The following is a 15,000-nucleotide window of genomic DNA, read 5'->3' on the forward strand; positions in this document are numbered from 1 at the left end:
ACCGCCTGGGAATACCAGGTGCTGTAGGCTTTTTTGTGCTCCAAGTTCAGGAAGTGAGCCATTTCTCAATTACCTTTCAAAACTGCAAGGTCTAGCTGACTAGATGCTTAAAAGTACAAAACTCACTAGGCCCAGAGCCTACGGCCACACCACACTGATTGCGCCCGATCTCGTCTGATCTCGGAAGCTAAGCAGTGTCGGGCCTAGTTAGTACCTGGATGGGAGACCACCTGGGAATACCAGGTGCTGTAGGCTTTTTTGTGCTCCAAGTTCAGGAAGTGAGCCATTTCTCAATTGCCTTTCAAAACTGCAAGGTCTAGCCGACTAGATGCTTAAAAGTACAAAACTCACTAAGCCCAGAGCCTACGGCCACACCACACTGAATGCGCCCGATCTCGTCTGATCTCGGAAGCTAAGCAGTGTCGGGCCTAGTTAGTACCTGGATGGGAGACCACCTGGGAATACCAGGTGCTGTAGGCTTTTTTGTGCTCCAAGTTCAGGAAGTGAGCCATTTCACAATTGCCTTTCAAAACTGCAAGGTCTAGCCGACTAGATGCTTAAAAGTACAAACTCACTAGGCCCAGAGCCTACGGCCACACCACACTGAATGCGCCCGATCTCGGAAGCTAAGCAGGGTCGGGCCTAGTTAGTACCTGGATGGGAGACTGCCTGGGAATACCAGGTGCTGTAGGCTTTTTTTGTGCTCCATGATTAGTAATTGCGCAACTTCTCAATTATTTTTCAAATTTGGTATGTTTCCAAAATAATTGTATCCCGTTTTATAGCGGAAATGTTGGACAACATCATGAGGGCTGGAGCTACCTTTTTACATAGAATTAGCATACAGGTAGTGTGTTCATGGGTAATAAATCGACTTTCACATGTAATGCAGTACAGAGAATATTGAGTCCTTCAAGAGGCATGAAAGAAAACCATTATTGTGTTGATTGTTCTCTCCACCTCCCTGCAACAGACACAGGATGGATGAATTAAAGTTATCCTACCAGACATAGGAGTCCTGAATGGGCCCACCAGTCTTATATATCTCGCCTGATCGAGCGCTGATCGAGCGATGAGCGTGGTATCATGTTGCAAATGGCTGCATGGCTTAGCTTACTAAATGCAAATGCATAAGAGTAATATTCTTAGCATTCCTAGAGCCTACGGCCACACCACACTGAATGCACCCAATCTCGACTGATCTCGGAAGTTAAGCAGTGTCAGGCCTAGTTAGTACCTGGATGGGAGACCGCCTGGGAATACCAGGTGCTGTAGGCTTTTTTGTGCTCCAAGTTCAGGAAGTGAGCCCTTTCTCAATTGCCTTTTAAAACTGCAAGGTCTAGCCGACTAGATGCTTAAAAGTACAAAACTCACTAGGCCCAGAGCCTACGGCCACACCACACTGAATGTGCCTGATCTCGTCTGATCTCAGAAGCTAAGCAGTGTCGGGCCTAGTTAGTACCTGGATGGAAGACCGCCTGGGAATACCAGGTGCTGTAGGCTTTTTTGTACTCCAAGTTCAGGAAGTGAGCCATTTCTCAATTGCCTTTCAAAACTGCAAGGTCTAGCCGACTAGATGCTTAAAAGTACAAAACTCACAAGAACCAGAGCCTACGGCCACACCACACTGAATGCGCCCGATCTCGTCTGATCTCGGAAGCTAAGCAGTGTCGGGCCTCGTTAGTACCTGGATGGGAGACTGCCTGGGAATACCAGGTGCTGTAGGCTTTTTTGTGCTCCAAGTTCAGGAAGTGAGCCATTTCTCAATTGCCTTTCAAAACTGCAAGGTCTAGCTGACTAGATGCTTAAAAGTACAAAACTCACTAGGCCCAGAGCCTACGGCCACACCACACTGATTGCGCCCGATCTCGTCTGATCTCGGAAGCTAAGCAGTGTCGGGCCTAGTTAGTACCTGGATGGGAGACCACCTGGGAATACCAGGTGCTGTAGGCTTTTTTGTGCTCCAAGTTCAGGAAGTGAGCCATTTCACAATTGCCTTTCAAAACTGCAAGGTCTAGCCGACTAGATGCTTAAAAGTACAAAACTCACTAGGCCCAGAGCCTACGGCCACACCACACTGAATGTGCCCGATCTCGGAAGCTAAGCAGGGTCAGGCCTAGTTAGTACCTGGATGGGAGACTGCCTGGGAATACCAGGTGCTGTAGGCTTTTTTGTGCTCCATGATTAGTAATTGCGCAACTTCTCAATTATTTTTCAAATTTGGTATGTTTCCAAAATAATTGTATCCCGTTTTATAGCGGAAATGTTGGACAACATCATGAGGGCTGGAGCTACCTTTTTACATAGAATTAGCATACAGGTAGTGTGTTCATGGGTAATAAATCGACTTTCACATGTAATGCAGTACAGAGAATATTGAGTCCTTCAAGAGGCATGAAAGAAAACCATTATTGTGTTGATTGTTCTCTCCACCTCCCTGCAACAGACACAGGATGGATGAATTAAAGTTATCCTACCAGACATAGGAGTCCTGAATGGGCCCACCAGTCTTATATATCTCGCCTGATCGAGCCTGATCGAGCGATGAGCGTGGTATCATGTTGCAAGTGGCTGCATGGCTTAGCTTACTAAATGCAAATGCATAAGAGTAATATTCTTAGCATTCCTAGAGCCTACGGCCACACCACACTGAATGCACCCGATCTCGTCTGATCTCGGAAGTTAAGCAGTGTCAGGCCTAGTTAGTACCTGGATGGGAGACCGCCTGGGAATACCAGGTGCTGTAGGCTTTTTTGTGCTCCAAGTTCAGGAAGTGAGCCCTTTCTCAATTGCCTTTTAAAACTGCAAGGTCTAGCCGACTAGATGCTTAAAAGTACAACACTCACTAGGCCCAGAGCCTACGGCCACACCACACTGAATGCGCCTGATCTCGTCTGATCTCAGAAGCTAAGCAGTGTCGGGCCTAGTTAGTACCTGGATGGGAGACCGCCTGGGAATACCAGGTGCTGTAGGCTTTTTTGTACTCCAAGTTCAGGAAGTGAGCCATTTCTCAATTGCCTTTCAAAACTGCAAGGTCTAGCCGACTAGATGCTTAAAAGTACAAAACTCACTAGGCCCAGAGCCTACGGCCACACCACACTGAATGCGCCCAATCTCGTCTGATCTCGGAAGCTAAGCAGTGTCGGGCCTAGTTAGTACCTGGATGGGAGACCACCTGGGAATACCAGGTGCTGTAGGCTTTTTTGTGCTCCAAGTTCAGGAAGTGAGCCATTTCACAATTGCCTTTCAAAACTGCAAGGTCTAGCCGACTAGATGCTTAAAAGTACAAACTCACTAGGCCCAGAGCCTACGGCCACACCACACTGAATGCGCCCGATCTCGGAAGCTAAGCAGGGTCGGGCCTAGTTAGTACCTGGATGGGAGACCGCCTGGGAATACCAGGTGCTGTAGGCTTTTTTGTGCTCCAAGTTCAGGAAGTGAGCCCTTTCTCAATTGCCTTTTAAAACTGCAAGGTCTAGCCGACTAGATGCTTAAAAGTACAAAACTCACTAGGCCCAGAGCCTACGGCCACACCACACTGAATGTTCCTGATCTCGTCTGATCTCAGAAGCTAAGCAGTGTCGGGCCTAGTTAGTACCTGGATGGAAGACCGCCTGGGAATACCAGGTGCTGTAGGCTTTTTTGTACTCCAAGTTCAGGAAGTGAGCCATTTCTCAATTGCCTTTCAAAACTGCAAGGTCTAGCCGACTAGATGCTTAAAAGTACAAAACTCACAAGAACCAGAGCCTACGGCCACACCACACTGAATGCGCCCGATCTCGTCTGATCTCGGAAGCTAAGCAGTGTCGGGCCTCGTTAGTACCTGGATGGGAGACTGCCTGGGAATACCAGGTGCTGTAGGCTTTTTTGTGCTCCAAGTTCAGGAAGTGAGCCATTTCTCAATTGCATTTCAAAACTGCAAGGTCTAGCTGACTAGATGCTTAAAAGTACAAAACTCACTAGGCCCAGAGCCTACGGCCACACCACACTGATTGCGCCCGATCTCGTCTGATCTCGGAAGCTAAGCAGTGTCGGGCCTAGTTAGTACCTGGATGGGAGACCACCTGGGAATACCAGGTGCTGTAGGCTTTTTTGTGCTCCAAGTTCAGGAAGTGAGCCATTTCACAATTGTCTTTCAAAACTGCAAGGTCTAGCCGACTAGATGCTTAAAAGTACAAAACTCACTAGGCCCAGAGCCTACGGCCACACCACACTGAATGTGCCCGATCTCGGAAGCTAAGCAGGGTCAGGCCTAGTTAGTACCTGGATGGGAGACTGCCTGGGAATACCAGGTGCTGTAGGCTTTTTTGTGCTCCATGATTAGTAATTGCGCAACTTCTCAATTATTTTTCAAATTTGGTATGTTTCCAAAATAATTGTATCCCGTTTTATAGCGGAAATGTTGGACAACATCATGAGGGCTGGAGCTACCTTTTTACATAGAATTAGCATACAGGTAGTGTGTTCATGGGTAATAAATCGACTTTCACATGTAATGCAGTACAGAGAATATTGAGTCCTTCAAGAGGCATGAAAGAAAACCATTATTGTGTTGATTGTTCTCTCCACCTCCCTGCAACAGACACAGGATGGATGAATTAAAGTTATCCTACCAGACATAGGAGTCCTGAATGGGCCCACCAGTCTTATATATCTCGCCTGATCGAGCCTGATCGAGCGATGAGCGTGGTATCAAGTTGCAAGTGGCTGCATGGCTTAGCTTACTAAATGCAAATGCATTAGAGTAATATTCTTAGCATTCCTAGAGCCTACGGCCACACCACACTGAATGCACCCGATCTCGTCTGATCTCGGAAGTTAAGCAGTGTCAGGCCTAGTTAGTACCTGGATGGGAGACCGCCTGGGAATACCAGGTGCTGTAGGCTTTTTTGTGCTCCAAGTTCAGGAAGTGAGCCCTTTCTCAATTGCCTTTTAAAACTGCAAGGTCTAGCCGACTAGATGCTTAAAAGTACAACACTCACTAGGCCTAGAGCCTACGGCCACACCACACTGAATGCGCCTGATCTCGTCTGATCTCAGAAGCTAAGCAGTGTCGGGCCTAGTTAGTACCTGGATGGGAGACCGCCTGGGAATACCAGGTGCTGTAGGCTTTTTTGTACTCCAAGTTCAGGAAGTGAGCCATTTCTCAATTGCCTTTCAAAACTGCAAGGTCTAGCCGACTAGATGCTTAAAAGTACAAAACTCACTAGGCCCAGAGCCTACGGCCACACCACACTGAATGCGCCCAATCTCGTCTGATCTCGGAAGCTAAGCAGTGTCGGGCCTAGTTAGTACCTGGATGGGAGACCACCTGGGAATACCAGGTGCTGTAGGCTTTTTTGTGCTCCAAGTTCAGGAAGTGAGCCATTTCACAATTGCCTTTCAAAACTGCAAGGTCTAGCCGACTAGATGCTTAAAAGTACAAGCTCACTAGGCCCAGAGCCTAAGGCCACACCACACTGAATGCGCCCGATCTCGGAAGCTAAGCAGGGTCGGGCCTAGTTAGTACCTGGATGGGAGACCACCTGGGAATACCAGGTGCTGTAGGCTTTTTTGTGCTCCAAGTTCAGGAAGTGAGCCATTTCTCAATTGCCTTTCAAAATTGCAAGGTCTAGCTGACTAGATGCTTAAAAGTACAAAACTCACTAGGCCCAGAGCCTACGGCCACACCACACTGATTGCGCCCGATCTCGTCTGATCTCGGAAGCTAAGCAGTGTCGGGCCTCGTTAGTACCTGGATGGGAGACCGCCTGGGAATACCAGGTGCTGTAGGCTTTTTTGTGCTCCAAGTTCAGGAAGTGAGCCATTTCTCAATTGCCTTTCAAAACTGCAAGGTCTAGCTGACTAGATGCTTAAAAGTACAAAACTCACTAGGCCCAGAGCCTACGGCCACACCACACTGATTGCGCCCGATCTCGTCTGATCTCGGAAGCTAAGCAGTGTCGGGCCTAGTTAGTACCTGGATGGGAGACCACCTGGGAATACCAGGTGCTGTAGGCTTTTTTGTGCTCCAAGTTCAGGAAGTGAGCCATTTCACAATTGCCTTTCAAAACTGCAAGGTCTAGCCGACTAGATGCTTAAAAGTACAAAACTCACTAGGCCCAGAGCCTACGGCCACACCACACTGAATGCGCCCGATCTCGGAAGCTAAGCAGGGTCAGGCCTAGTTAGTACCTGGATGGGAGACTGCCTGGGAATACCAGGTGCTGTAGGCTTTTTTGTGCTCCATGATTAGTAATTGCGCAACTTCTCAATTATTTTTCAAATTTGGTATGTTTCCAAAATAATTGTATCCCGTTTTATAGCGGAAATGTTGGACAACATCATGAGGGCTGGAGCTACCTTTTTACATAGAATTAGCATACAGGTAGTGTGTTCATGGGTAATAAATCGACTTTCACATGTAATGCAGTACAGAGAATATTGAGTCCTTCAAGAGGCATGAAAGAAAACCATTATTGTGTTGATTGTTCTCTCCACCTCCCTGCAACAGACAAAGGATGGATGAATTAAAGTTATCCTACCAGACATAGGAGTCCTGAATGGGCCCACCAGTCTTATATATCTCGCCTGATCGAGCCTGATCGAGCGATGAGCGTGGTATCATGTTGCAAGTGGCTGCATGGCTTAGCTTACTAAATGCAAATGCATAAGAGTAATATTCTTAGCATTCCTAGAGCCTACGGCCACACCACACTGAATGCACCCGATCTCGACTGATCTCGGAAGTTAAGCAGTGTCAGGCCTAGTTAGTACCTGGATGGGAGACCGCCTGGGAATACCAGGTGCTGTAGGCTTTTTTGTGCTCCAAGTTCAGGAAGTGAGCCCTTTCTCAATTGCCTTTTAAAACTGCAAGGTCTAGCCGACTAGATGCTTAAAAGTACAAAACTCACTAGGCCCAGAGCCTACGGCCACACCACACTGAATGTGCCCGATCTCGGAAGCTAAGCAGGGTCAGGCCTAGTTAGTACCTGGATGGGAGACTGCCTGGGAATACCAGGTGCTGTAGGCTTTTTTGTGCTCCATGATTAGTAATTGCGCAACTTCTCAATTATTTTTCAAATTTGGTATGTTTCCAAAATAATTGTATCCCGTTTTATAGCGGAAATGTTGGACAACATCATGAGGGCTGGAGCTACCTTTTTACATAGAATTAGCATACAGGTAGTGTGTTCATGGGTAATAAATCGACTTTCACATGTAATGCAGTACAGAGAATATTGAGTCCTTCAAGAGGCATGAAAGAAAACCATTATTGTGTTGATTGTTCTCTCCACCTCCCTGCAACAGACACAGGATGGATGAATTAAAGTTATCCTACCAGACATAGGAGTCCTGAATGGGCCCACCAGTCTTATATATCTCGCCTGATCGAGCCTGATCGAGCGATGAGCGTGGTATCATGTTGCAAGTGGCTGCATGGCTTAGCTTACTAAATGCAAATGCATAAGAGTAATATTCTTAGCATTCCTAGAGCCTACGGCCACACCACACTGAATGCACCCGATCTCGTCTGATCTCGGAAGTTAAGCAGTGTCAGGCCTAGTTAGTACCTGGATGGGAGACCGCCTGGGAATGCCAGGTGCTGTAGGCTTTTTTGTGCTCCAAGTTCAGGAAGTGAGCCCTTTCTCAATTGCCTTTTAAAACTGCAAGGTCTAGCCGACTAGATGCTTAAAAGTACAACACTCACTAGGCCCAGAGCCTACGGCCACACCACACTGAATGCGCCTGATCTCGTCTGATCTCAGAAGCTAAGCAGTGTCGGGCCTAGTTAGTACCTGGATGGGAGACCGCCTGGGAATACCAGGTGCTGTAGGCTTTTTTGTACTCCAAGTTCAGGAAGTGAGCCATTTCTCAATTGCCTTTCAAAACTGCAAGGTCTAGCCGACTAGATGCTTAAAAGTACAAAACTCACTAGGCCCAGAGCCTACGGCCACACCACACTGAATGCGCCCGATCTCGTCTGATCTCGGAAGCTAAGCAGTGTCGGGCCTAGTTAGTACCTGGATGGGAGACCACCTGGGAATACCAGGTGCTGTAGGCTTTTTTGTGCTCCAAGTTCAGGAAGTGAGCCATTTCACAATTGCCTTTCAAAACTGCAAGGTCTAGCCGACTAGATGCTTAAAAGTACAAACTCACTAGGCCCAGAGCCTACGGCCACACCACACTGAATGCGCCCGATCTCGGAAGCTAAGCAGGGTCGGGCCTAGTTAGTACCTGGATGGGAGACTGCCTGGGAATACCAGGTGCTGTAGGCTTTTTTTGTGCTCCATGATTAGTAATTGCGCAACTTCTCAATTATTTTTCAAATTTGGTATGTTTCCAAAATAATTGTATCCCGTTTTATAGCGGAAATGTTGGACAACATCATGAGGGCTGGAGCTACCTTTTTACATAGAATTAGCATACAGGTAGTGTGTTCATGGGTAATAAATCGACTTTCACATGTAATGCAGTACAGAGAATATTGAGTCCTTCAAGAGGCATGAAAGAAAACCATTATTGTGTTGATTGTTCTCTCCACCTCCCTGCAACAGACACAGGATGGATGAATTAAAGTTATCCTACCAGACATAGGAGTCCTGAATGGGCCCACCAGTCTTATATATCTCGCCTGATCGAGCCTGATCGAGCGATGAGCGTGGTATCATGTTGCAAGTGGCTGCATGGCTTAGCTTACTAAATGCAAATGCATAAGAGTAATATTCTTAGCATTCCTAGAGCCTACGGCCACACCACACTGAATGCACCCGATCTCGACTGATCTCGGAAGTTAAGCAGTGTCAGGCCTAGTTAGTACCTGGATGGGAGACCGCCTGGGAATACCAGGTGCTGTAGGCTTTTTTGTGCTCCAAGTTCAGGAAGTGAGCCCTTTCTCAATTGCCTTTTAAAACTGCAAGGTCTAGCCGACTAGATGCTTAAAAGTACAAAACTCACTAGGCCCAGAGCCTACGGCCACACCACACTGAATGTGCCTGATCTCGTCTGATCTCAGAAGCTAAGCAGTGTCGGGCCTAGTTAGTACCTGGATGGAAGACCGCCTGGGAATACCAGGTGCTGTAGGCTTTTTTGTACTCCAAGTTCAGGAAGTGAGCCATTTCTCAATTGCCTTTCAAAACTGCAAGGTCTAGCCGACTAGATGCTTAAAAGTACAAAACTCACAAGAACCAGAGCCTAAGGCCACAGCACACTGAATGCGCCCGATCTCGTCTGATCTCGGAAGCTAAGCAGTGTCGGGCCTCGTTAGTACCTGGATGGGAGACCGCCTGGGAATACCAGGTGCTGTAGGCTTTTTTGTGCTCCAAGTTCAGGAAGTGAGCCATTTCTCAATTGCCTTTCAAAACTGCAAGGTCTAGCTGACTAGATGCTTAAAAGTACAAAACTCACTAGGCCCAGAGCCTACGGCCACACCACACTGATTGCGCCCGATCTCGTCTGATCTCGGAAGCTAAGCAGTGTCGGGCCTAGTTAGTACCTGGATGGGAGACCACCTGGGAATACCAGGTGCTGTAGGCTTTTTTGTGCTCCAAGTTCAGGAAGTGAGCCATTTCTCAATTGCCTTTCAAAACTGCAAGGTCTAGCCGACTAGATGCTTAAAAGTACAAAACTCACTAAGCCCAGAGCCTACGGCCACACCACACTGAATGCGCCCGATCTCGTCTGATCTCGGAAGCTAAGCAGTGTCGGGCCTAGTTAGTACCTGGATGGGAGACCACCTGGGAATACCAGGTGCTGTAGGCTTTTTTGTGCTCCAAGTTCAGGAAGTGAGCCATTTCACAATTGCCTTTCAAAACTGCAAGGTCTAGCCGACTAGATGCTTAAAAGTACAAGCTCACTAGGCCCAGAGCCTACGGCCACACCACACTGAATGCGCCCGATCTCGGAAGCTAAGCAGGGTCGGGCCTAGTTAGTACCTGGATGGGAGACTGCCTGGGAATACCAGGTGCTGTAGGCTTTTTTTGTGCTCCATGATTAGTAATTGCGCAACTTCTCAATTATTTTTCAAATTTGGTATGTTTCCAAAATAATTGTATCCCGTTTTATAGCGGAAATGTTGGACAACATCATGAGGGCTGGAGCTACCTTTTTACATAGAATTAGCATACAGGTAGTGTGTTCATGGGTAATAAATCGACTTTCACATGTAATGCAGTACAGAGAATATTGAGTCCTTCAAGAGGCATGAAAGAAAACCATTATTGTGTTGATTGTTCTCTCCACCTCCCTGCAACAGACACAGGATGGATGAATTAAAGTTATCCTACCAGACATAGGAGTCCTGAATGGGCCCACCAGTCTTATATATCTCGCCTGATCGAGCGCTGATCGAGCGATGAGCGTGGTATCATGTTGCAAATGGCTGCATGGCTTAGCTTACTAAATGCAAATGCATAAGAGTAATATTCTTAGCATTCTTAGAGCCTACGGCCACACCACACTGAATGCACCCAATCTCGACTGATCTCGGAAGTTAAGCAGTGTCAGGCCTAGTTAGTACCTGGATGGGAGACCGCCTGGGAATACCAGGTGCTGTAGGCTTTTTTGTGCTCCAAGTTCAGGAAGTGAGCCCTTTCTCAATTGCCTTTTAAAACTGCAAGGTCTAGCCGACTAGATGCTTAAAAGTACAAAACTCACTAGGCCCAGAGCCTACGGCCACACCACACTGAATGTGCCTGATCTCGTCTGATCTCAGAAGCTAAGCAGTGTCGGGCCTAGTTAGTACCTGGATGGAAGACCGCCTGGGAATACCAGGTGCTGTAGGCTTTTTTGTACTCCAAGTTCAGGAAGTGAGCCATTTCTCAATTGCCTTTCAAAACTGCAAGGTCTAGCCGACTAGATGCTTAAAAGTACAAAACTCACAAGAACCAGAGCCTACGGCCACACCACACTGAATGCGCCCGATCTCGTCTGATCTCGGAAGCTAAGCAGTGTCGGGCCTCGTTAGTACCTGGATGGGAGACTGCCTGGGAATACCAGGTGCTGTAGGCTTTTTTGTGCTCCAAGTTCAGGAAGTGAGCCATTTCTCAATTGCCTTTCAAAACTGCAAGGTCTAGCTGACTAGATGCTTAAAAGTACAAAACTCACTAGGCCCAGAGCCTACGGCCACACCACACTGATTGCGCCCGATCTCGTCTGATCTCGGAAGCTAAGCAGTGTCGGGCCTAGTTAGTACCTGGATGGGAGACCACCTGGGAATACCAGGTGCTGTAGGCTTTTTTGTGCTCCAAGTTCAGGAAGTGAGCCATTTCACAATTGCCTTTCAAAACTGCAAGGTCTAGCCGACTAGATGCTTAAAAGTACAAAACTCACTAGGCCCAGAGCCTACGGCCACACCACACTGAATGTGCCCGATCTCGGAAGCTAAGCAGGGTCAGGCCTAGTTAGTACCTGGATGGGAGACTGCCTGGGAATACCAGGTGCTGTAGGCTTTTTTGTGCTCCGTGATTAGTAATTGCGCAACTTCTCAATTATTTTTCAAATTTGGTATGTTTCCAAAATAATTGTATCCCGTTTTATAGCGGAAATGTTGGACAACATCATGAGGGCTGGAGCTACCTTTTTACATAGAATTAGCATACAGGTAGTGTGTTCATGGGTAATAAATCGACTTTCACATGTAATGCAGTACAGAGAATATTGAGTCCTTCAAGAGGCATGAAAGAAAACCATTATTGTGTTGATTGTTCTCTCCACCTCCCTGCAACAGACACAGGATGGATGAATTAAAGTTATCCTACCAGACATAGGAGTCCTGAATGGGCCCACCAGTCTTATATATCTCGCCTGATCGAGCCTGATCGAGCGATGAGCGTGGTATCATGTTGCAAGTGGCTGCATGGCTTAGCTTACTAAATGCAAATGCATAAGAGTAATATTCTTAGCATTCCTAGAGCCTACGGCCACACCACACTGAATGCACCCGATCTCGTCTGATCTCGGAAGTTAAGCAGTGTCAGGCCTAGTTAGTACCTGGATGGGAGACCGCCTGGGAATACCAGGTGCTGTAGGCTTTTTTGTGCTCCAAGTTCAGGAAGTGAGCCCTTTCTCAATTGCCTTTTAAAACTGCAAGGTCTAGCCGACTAGATGCTTAAAAGTACAACACTCACTAGGCCCAGAGCCTACGGCCACACCACACTGAATGCGCCTGATCTCGTCTGATCTCAGAAGCTAAGCAGTGTCGGGCCTAGTTAGTACCTGGATGGGAGACCGCCTGGGAATACCAGGTGCTGTAGGCTTTTTTGTACTCCAAGTTCAGGAAGTGAGCCATTTCTCAATTGCCTTTCAAAACTGCAAGGTCTAGCCGACTAGATGCTTAAAAGTACAAAACTCACTAGGCCCAGAGCCTACGGCCACACCACACTGAATGCGCCCAATCTCGTCTGATCTCGGAAGCTAAGCAGTGTCGGGCCTAGTTAGTACCTGGATGGGAGACCACCTGGGAATACCAGGTGCTGTAGGCTTTTTTGTGCTCCAAGTTCAGGAAGTGAGCCATTTCACAATTGCCTTTCAAAACTGCAAGGTCTAGCCGACTAGATGCTTAAAAGTACAAACTCACTAGGCCCAGAGCCTACGGCCACACCACACTGAATGCGCCTGATCTCGGAAGCTAAGCAGGGTCGGGCCTAGTTAGTACCTGGATGGGAGACCGCCTGGGAATACCAGGTGCTGTAGGCTTTTTTGTGCTCCAAGTTCAGGAAGTGAGCCCTTTCTCAATTGCCTTTTAAAACTGCAAGGTCTAGCCGACTAGATGCTTAAAAGTACAAAACTCACTAGGCCCAGAGCCTACGGCCACACCACACTGAATGTGCCTGATCTCGTCTGATCTCAGAAGCTAAGCAGTGTCGGGCCTAGTTAGTACCTGGATGGAAGACCGCCTGGGAATACCAGGTGCTGTAGGCTTTTTTGTACTCCAAGTTCAGGAAGTGAGCCATTTCTCAATTGCCTTTCAAAACTGCAAGGTCTAGCCGACTAGATGCTTAAAAGTACAAAACTCACTAGGCCCAGAGCCTACGGCCACACCACACTGAATGCGCCCAATCTCGTCTGATCTCGGAAGCTAAGCAGTGTCGGGCCTAGTTAGTACCTGGATGGGAGACCACCTGGGAATACCAGGTGCTGTAGGCTTTTTTGTGCTCCAAGTTCAGGAAGTGAGCCATTTCACAATTGCCTTTCAAAACTGCAAGGTCTAGCCGACTAGATGCTTAAAAGTACAAGCTCACTAGGCCCAGAGCCTAAGGCCACACCACACTGAATGCGCCCGATCTCGGAAGCTAAGCAGGGTCGGGCCTAGTTAGTACCTGGATGGGAGACCACCTGGGAATACCAGGTGCTGTAGGCTTTTTTGTGCTCCAAGTTCAGGAAGTGAGCCATTTCTCAATTGCCTTTCAAAATTGCAAGGTCTAGCTGACTAGATGCTTAAAAGTACAAAACTCACTAGGCCCAGAGCCTACGGCCACACCACACTGATTGCGCCCGATCTCGTCTGATCTCGGAAGCTAAGCAGTGTCGGGCCTCGTTAGTACCTGGATGGGAGACCGCCTGGGAATACCAGGTGCTGTAGGCTTTTTTGTGCTCCAAGTTCAGGAAGTGAGCCATTTCTCAATTGCCTTTCAAAACTGCAAGGTCTAGCTGACTAGATGCTTAAAAGTACAAAACTCACTAGGCCCAGAGCCTACGGCCACACCACACTGATTGCGCCCGATCTCGTCTGATCTCGGAAGCTAAGCAGTGTCGGGCCTAGTTAGTACCTGGATGGGAGACCACCTGGGAATACCAGGTGCTGTAGGCTTTTTTGTGCTCCAAGTTCAGGAAGTGAGCCATTTCACAATTGCCTTTCAAAACTGCAAGGTCTAGCCGACTAGATGCTTAAAAGTACAAAACTCACTAGGCCCAGAGCCTACGGCCACACCACACTGAATGCGCCCGATCTCGGAAGCTAAGCAGGGTCAGGCCTAGTTAGTACCTGGATGGGAGACTGCCTGGGAATACCAGGTGCTGTAGGCTTTTTTGTGCTCCATGATTAGTAATTGCGCAACTTCTCAATTATTTTTCAAATTTGGTATGTTTCCAAAATAATTGTATCCCGTTTTATAGCGGAAATGTTGGACAACATCATGAGGGCTGGAGCTACCTTTTTACATAGAATTAGCATACAGGTAGTGTGTTCATGGGTAATAAATCGACTTTCACATGTAATGCAGTACAGAGAATATTGAGTCCTTCAAGAGGCATGAAAGAAAACCATTATTGTGTTGATTGTTCTCTCCACCTCCCTGCAACAGACAAAGGATGGATGAATTAAAGTTATCCTACCAGACATAGGAGTCCTGAATGGGCCCACCAGTCTTATATATCTCGCCTGATCGAGCCTGATCGAGCGATGAGCGTGGTATCATGTTGCAAGTGGCTGCATGGCTTAGCTTACTAAATGCAAATGCATAAGAGTAATATTCTTAGCATTCCTAGAGCCTACGGCCACACCACACTGAATGCACCCGATCTCGACTGATCTCGGAAGTTAAGCAGTGTCAGGCCTAGTTAGTACCTGGATGGGAGACCGCCTGGGAATACCAGGTGCTGTAGGCTTTTTTGTGCTCCAAGTTCAGGAAGTGAGCCCTTTCTCAATTGCCTTTTAAAACTGCAAGGTCTAGCCGACTAGATGCTTAAAAGTACAAAACTCACTAGGCCCAGAGCCTACGGCCACACCACACTGAATGTGCCCGATCTCGGAAGCTAAGCAGGGTCAGGCCTAGTTAGTACCGGGATGGGAGACTGCCTGGGAATACCAGGTGCTGTAGGCTTTTTTGTGCTCCATGATTAGTAATTGCGCAACTTCTCAATTATTTTTCAAATTTGGTATGTTTCCAAAATAATTGTATCCCGTTTTATAGCGGAAATGTTGGACAACATCATGAGGGCTGGAGCTACCTTTTTACATAGAATTAGCATACAGGTAGTGTGTTCATGGGTAATAAATCGACTTTCACATGTAATGCAGTA

General features: G+C 47.5%; 38 non-coding genes and 15 pseudogenes across 38 annotated transcripts in view; all 53 read left to right on the plus strand.

Moving 5' to 3' along the window:
- LOC138541461 (5S ribosomal RNA) overlaps nt 1-30 on the plus strand; it is a 119-nt gene extending 89 nt beyond the window's left edge. The window contains exon 1 of the ribosomal RNA XR_011289467.1: nt 1-30. This exon is cut by the window's left edge and continues 89 nt beyond it. This is a non-coding gene — a ribosomal RNA (5S ribosomal RNA).
- A 106-nt stretch (nt 31-136) lies between these two features.
- LOC138547302 (5S ribosomal RNA) lies at nt 137-255 on the plus strand. Its single transcript, XR_011291147.1, has one exon. It is a non-coding gene; the product is annotated as a 5S ribosomal RNA (ribosomal RNA).
- A 106-nt stretch (nt 256-361) lies between these two features.
- Nucleotides 362-480, plus strand: LOC138541635 (5S ribosomal RNA). The gene has a single exon (XR_011289637.1). It is a non-coding gene; the product is annotated as a 5S ribosomal RNA (ribosomal RNA).
- Nucleotides 481-585: 105 nt separating this feature from the next.
- On the plus strand, nt 586-694 carry LOC138543212 (5S ribosomal RNA; annotated as a pseudogene).
- A 465-nt stretch (nt 695-1,159) lies between these two features.
- LOC138542346 (5S ribosomal RNA) lies at nt 1,160-1,278 on the plus strand. The gene has a single exon (XR_011290331.1). It is a non-coding gene; the product is annotated as a 5S ribosomal RNA (ribosomal RNA).
- Nucleotides 1,279-1,384: 106 nt separating this feature from the next.
- Nucleotides 1,385-1,503, plus strand: LOC138539273 (5S ribosomal RNA). The gene has a single exon (XR_011287345.1). It is a non-coding gene; the product is annotated as a 5S ribosomal RNA (ribosomal RNA).
- Nucleotides 1,504-1,609: 106 nt separating this feature from the next.
- LOC138540431 (5S ribosomal RNA) lies at nt 1,610-1,728 on the plus strand. The gene has a single exon (XR_011288479.1). It is a non-coding gene; the product is annotated as a 5S ribosomal RNA (ribosomal RNA).
- A 106-nt stretch (nt 1,729-1,834) lies between these two features.
- Nucleotides 1,835-1,953, plus strand: LOC138547303 (5S ribosomal RNA). The gene has a single exon (XR_011291148.1). It is a non-coding gene; the product is annotated as a 5S ribosomal RNA (ribosomal RNA).
- A 106-nt stretch (nt 1,954-2,059) lies between these two features.
- LOC138545911 (5S ribosomal RNA) lies at nt 2,060-2,168 on the plus strand (annotated as a pseudogene).
- A 463-nt stretch (nt 2,169-2,631) lies between these two features.
- Nucleotides 2,632-2,750, plus strand: LOC138548659 (5S ribosomal RNA). Its single transcript, XR_011292451.1, has one exon. It is a non-coding gene; the product is annotated as a 5S ribosomal RNA (ribosomal RNA).
- Nucleotides 2,751-2,856: 106 nt separating this feature from the next.
- Nucleotides 2,857-2,975, plus strand: LOC138538552 (5S ribosomal RNA). Its single transcript, XR_011286647.1, has one exon. It is a non-coding gene; the product is annotated as a 5S ribosomal RNA (ribosomal RNA).
- Nucleotides 2,976-3,081: 106 nt separating this feature from the next.
- LOC138537653 (5S ribosomal RNA) lies at nt 3,082-3,200 on the plus strand. The gene has a single exon (XR_011285782.1). It is a non-coding gene; the product is annotated as a 5S ribosomal RNA (ribosomal RNA).
- Nucleotides 3,201-3,305: 105 nt separating this feature from the next.
- On the plus strand, nt 3,306-3,414 carry LOC138542815 (5S ribosomal RNA; annotated as a pseudogene).
- Nucleotides 3,415-3,520: 106 nt separating this feature from the next.
- On the plus strand, nt 3,521-3,639 carry LOC138540507 (5S ribosomal RNA). Its single transcript, XR_011288551.1, has one exon. It is a non-coding gene; the product is annotated as a 5S ribosomal RNA (ribosomal RNA).
- A 106-nt stretch (nt 3,640-3,745) lies between these two features.
- On the plus strand, nt 3,746-3,864 carry LOC138540432 (5S ribosomal RNA). The gene has a single exon (XR_011288480.1). It is a non-coding gene; the product is annotated as a 5S ribosomal RNA (ribosomal RNA).
- A 106-nt stretch (nt 3,865-3,970) lies between these two features.
- On the plus strand, nt 3,971-4,089 carry LOC138547304 (5S ribosomal RNA). Its single transcript, XR_011291149.1, has one exon. It is a non-coding gene; the product is annotated as a 5S ribosomal RNA (ribosomal RNA).
- A 106-nt stretch (nt 4,090-4,195) lies between these two features.
- Nucleotides 4,196-4,304, plus strand: LOC138545912 (5S ribosomal RNA; annotated as a pseudogene).
- Nucleotides 4,305-4,767: 463 nt separating this feature from the next.
- On the plus strand, nt 4,768-4,886 carry LOC138548660 (5S ribosomal RNA). The gene has a single exon (XR_011292452.1). It is a non-coding gene; the product is annotated as a 5S ribosomal RNA (ribosomal RNA).
- Nucleotides 4,887-4,992: 106 nt separating this feature from the next.
- On the plus strand, nt 4,993-5,111 carry LOC138538564 (5S ribosomal RNA). Its single transcript, XR_011286658.1, has one exon. It is a non-coding gene; the product is annotated as a 5S ribosomal RNA (ribosomal RNA).
- A 106-nt stretch (nt 5,112-5,217) lies between these two features.
- On the plus strand, nt 5,218-5,336 carry LOC138537654 (5S ribosomal RNA). Its single transcript, XR_011285783.1, has one exon. It is a non-coding gene; the product is annotated as a 5S ribosomal RNA (ribosomal RNA).
- A 105-nt stretch (nt 5,337-5,441) lies between these two features.
- On the plus strand, nt 5,442-5,550 carry LOC138544181 (5S ribosomal RNA; annotated as a pseudogene).
- A 106-nt stretch (nt 5,551-5,656) lies between these two features.
- LOC138536810 (5S ribosomal RNA) lies at nt 5,657-5,775 on the plus strand. Its single transcript, XR_011284972.1, has one exon. It is a non-coding gene; the product is annotated as a 5S ribosomal RNA (ribosomal RNA).
- A 106-nt stretch (nt 5,776-5,881) lies between these two features.
- LOC138547305 (5S ribosomal RNA) lies at nt 5,882-6,000 on the plus strand. Its single transcript, XR_011291150.1, has one exon. It is a non-coding gene; the product is annotated as a 5S ribosomal RNA (ribosomal RNA).
- Nucleotides 6,001-6,106: 106 nt separating this feature from the next.
- LOC138544877 (5S ribosomal RNA) lies at nt 6,107-6,215 on the plus strand (annotated as a pseudogene).
- Nucleotides 6,216-6,678: 463 nt separating this feature from the next.
- Nucleotides 6,679-6,797, plus strand: LOC138538040 (5S ribosomal RNA). The gene has a single exon (XR_011286154.1). It is a non-coding gene; the product is annotated as a 5S ribosomal RNA (ribosomal RNA).
- Nucleotides 6,798-6,903: 106 nt separating this feature from the next.
- LOC138545913 (5S ribosomal RNA) lies at nt 6,904-7,012 on the plus strand (annotated as a pseudogene).
- Nucleotides 7,013-7,475: 463 nt separating this feature from the next.
- LOC138550989 (5S ribosomal RNA) lies at nt 7,476-7,594 on the plus strand. Its single transcript, XR_011294729.1, has one exon. It is a non-coding gene; the product is annotated as a 5S ribosomal RNA (ribosomal RNA).
- A 106-nt stretch (nt 7,595-7,700) lies between these two features.
- On the plus strand, nt 7,701-7,819 carry LOC138538575 (5S ribosomal RNA). Its single transcript, XR_011286669.1, has one exon. It is a non-coding gene; the product is annotated as a 5S ribosomal RNA (ribosomal RNA).
- Nucleotides 7,820-7,925: 106 nt separating this feature from the next.
- Nucleotides 7,926-8,044, plus strand: LOC138541750 (5S ribosomal RNA). Its single transcript, XR_011289749.1, has one exon. It is a non-coding gene; the product is annotated as a 5S ribosomal RNA (ribosomal RNA).
- Nucleotides 8,045-8,149: 105 nt separating this feature from the next.
- On the plus strand, nt 8,150-8,258 carry LOC138543213 (5S ribosomal RNA; annotated as a pseudogene).
- Nucleotides 8,259-8,722: 464 nt separating this feature from the next.
- LOC138538041 (5S ribosomal RNA) lies at nt 8,723-8,841 on the plus strand. The gene has a single exon (XR_011286155.1). It is a non-coding gene; the product is annotated as a 5S ribosomal RNA (ribosomal RNA).
- A 106-nt stretch (nt 8,842-8,947) lies between these two features.
- LOC138539274 (5S ribosomal RNA) lies at nt 8,948-9,066 on the plus strand. Its single transcript, XR_011287346.1, has one exon. It is a non-coding gene; the product is annotated as a 5S ribosomal RNA (ribosomal RNA).
- Nucleotides 9,067-9,172: 106 nt separating this feature from the next.
- Nucleotides 9,173-9,291, plus strand: LOC138542565 (5S ribosomal RNA; annotated as a pseudogene).
- A 106-nt stretch (nt 9,292-9,397) lies between these two features.
- LOC138547306 (5S ribosomal RNA) lies at nt 9,398-9,516 on the plus strand. Its single transcript, XR_011291151.1, has one exon. It is a non-coding gene; the product is annotated as a 5S ribosomal RNA (ribosomal RNA).
- A 106-nt stretch (nt 9,517-9,622) lies between these two features.
- LOC138541864 (5S ribosomal RNA) lies at nt 9,623-9,741 on the plus strand. Its single transcript, XR_011289860.1, has one exon. It is a non-coding gene; the product is annotated as a 5S ribosomal RNA (ribosomal RNA).
- A 105-nt stretch (nt 9,742-9,846) lies between these two features.
- LOC138543214 (5S ribosomal RNA) lies at nt 9,847-9,955 on the plus strand (annotated as a pseudogene).
- Nucleotides 9,956-10,420: 465 nt separating this feature from the next.
- On the plus strand, nt 10,421-10,539 carry LOC138542347 (5S ribosomal RNA). Its single transcript, XR_011290332.1, has one exon. It is a non-coding gene; the product is annotated as a 5S ribosomal RNA (ribosomal RNA).
- A 106-nt stretch (nt 10,540-10,645) lies between these two features.
- On the plus strand, nt 10,646-10,764 carry LOC138539275 (5S ribosomal RNA). Its single transcript, XR_011287347.1, has one exon. It is a non-coding gene; the product is annotated as a 5S ribosomal RNA (ribosomal RNA).
- Nucleotides 10,765-10,870: 106 nt separating this feature from the next.
- LOC138540433 (5S ribosomal RNA) lies at nt 10,871-10,989 on the plus strand. The gene has a single exon (XR_011288481.1). It is a non-coding gene; the product is annotated as a 5S ribosomal RNA (ribosomal RNA).
- A 106-nt stretch (nt 10,990-11,095) lies between these two features.
- On the plus strand, nt 11,096-11,214 carry LOC138547307 (5S ribosomal RNA). Its single transcript, XR_011291152.1, has one exon. It is a non-coding gene; the product is annotated as a 5S ribosomal RNA (ribosomal RNA).
- Nucleotides 11,215-11,320: 106 nt separating this feature from the next.
- Nucleotides 11,321-11,429, plus strand: LOC138545914 (5S ribosomal RNA; annotated as a pseudogene).
- Nucleotides 11,430-11,892: 463 nt separating this feature from the next.
- On the plus strand, nt 11,893-12,011 carry LOC138548661 (5S ribosomal RNA). The gene has a single exon (XR_011292453.1). It is a non-coding gene; the product is annotated as a 5S ribosomal RNA (ribosomal RNA).
- Nucleotides 12,012-12,117: 106 nt separating this feature from the next.
- LOC138538586 (5S ribosomal RNA) lies at nt 12,118-12,236 on the plus strand. The gene has a single exon (XR_011286680.1). It is a non-coding gene; the product is annotated as a 5S ribosomal RNA (ribosomal RNA).
- A 106-nt stretch (nt 12,237-12,342) lies between these two features.
- On the plus strand, nt 12,343-12,461 carry LOC138537655 (5S ribosomal RNA). The gene has a single exon (XR_011285784.1). It is a non-coding gene; the product is annotated as a 5S ribosomal RNA (ribosomal RNA).
- Nucleotides 12,462-12,566: 105 nt separating this feature from the next.
- Nucleotides 12,567-12,675, plus strand: LOC138543171 (5S ribosomal RNA; annotated as a pseudogene).
- Nucleotides 12,676-12,781: 106 nt separating this feature from the next.
- On the plus strand, nt 12,782-12,900 carry LOC138539277 (5S ribosomal RNA). The gene has a single exon (XR_011287349.1). It is a non-coding gene; the product is annotated as a 5S ribosomal RNA (ribosomal RNA).
- A 106-nt stretch (nt 12,901-13,006) lies between these two features.
- On the plus strand, nt 13,007-13,125 carry LOC138537656 (5S ribosomal RNA). Its single transcript, XR_011285785.1, has one exon. It is a non-coding gene; the product is annotated as a 5S ribosomal RNA (ribosomal RNA).
- Nucleotides 13,126-13,230: 105 nt separating this feature from the next.
- LOC138544182 (5S ribosomal RNA) lies at nt 13,231-13,339 on the plus strand (annotated as a pseudogene).
- A 106-nt stretch (nt 13,340-13,445) lies between these two features.
- LOC138536811 (5S ribosomal RNA) lies at nt 13,446-13,564 on the plus strand. The gene has a single exon (XR_011284973.1). It is a non-coding gene; the product is annotated as a 5S ribosomal RNA (ribosomal RNA).
- A 106-nt stretch (nt 13,565-13,670) lies between these two features.
- On the plus strand, nt 13,671-13,789 carry LOC138547308 (5S ribosomal RNA). Its single transcript, XR_011291153.1, has one exon. It is a non-coding gene; the product is annotated as a 5S ribosomal RNA (ribosomal RNA).
- Nucleotides 13,790-13,895: 106 nt separating this feature from the next.
- On the plus strand, nt 13,896-14,004 carry LOC138544878 (5S ribosomal RNA; annotated as a pseudogene).
- Nucleotides 14,005-14,467: 463 nt separating this feature from the next.
- On the plus strand, nt 14,468-14,586 carry LOC138538042 (5S ribosomal RNA). Its single transcript, XR_011286156.1, has one exon. It is a non-coding gene; the product is annotated as a 5S ribosomal RNA (ribosomal RNA).
- Nucleotides 14,587-14,692: 106 nt separating this feature from the next.
- LOC138545808 (5S ribosomal RNA) lies at nt 14,693-14,801 on the plus strand (annotated as a pseudogene).
- Nucleotides 14,802-15,000: the final 199 nt, after the last annotated feature.

Source organism: Ambystoma mexicanum, unplaced genomic scaffold, assembly GCF_040938575.1.
Source record: "Ambystoma mexicanum isolate Mex_15411 unplaced genomic scaffold, UKY_AmexF1_1 Mex_scaf10, whole genome shotgun sequence".
In the NCBI taxonomy this organism is placed as follows: domain Eukaryota; kingdom Metazoa; phylum Chordata; class Amphibia; order Caudata; family Ambystomatidae; genus Ambystoma; species Ambystoma mexicanum.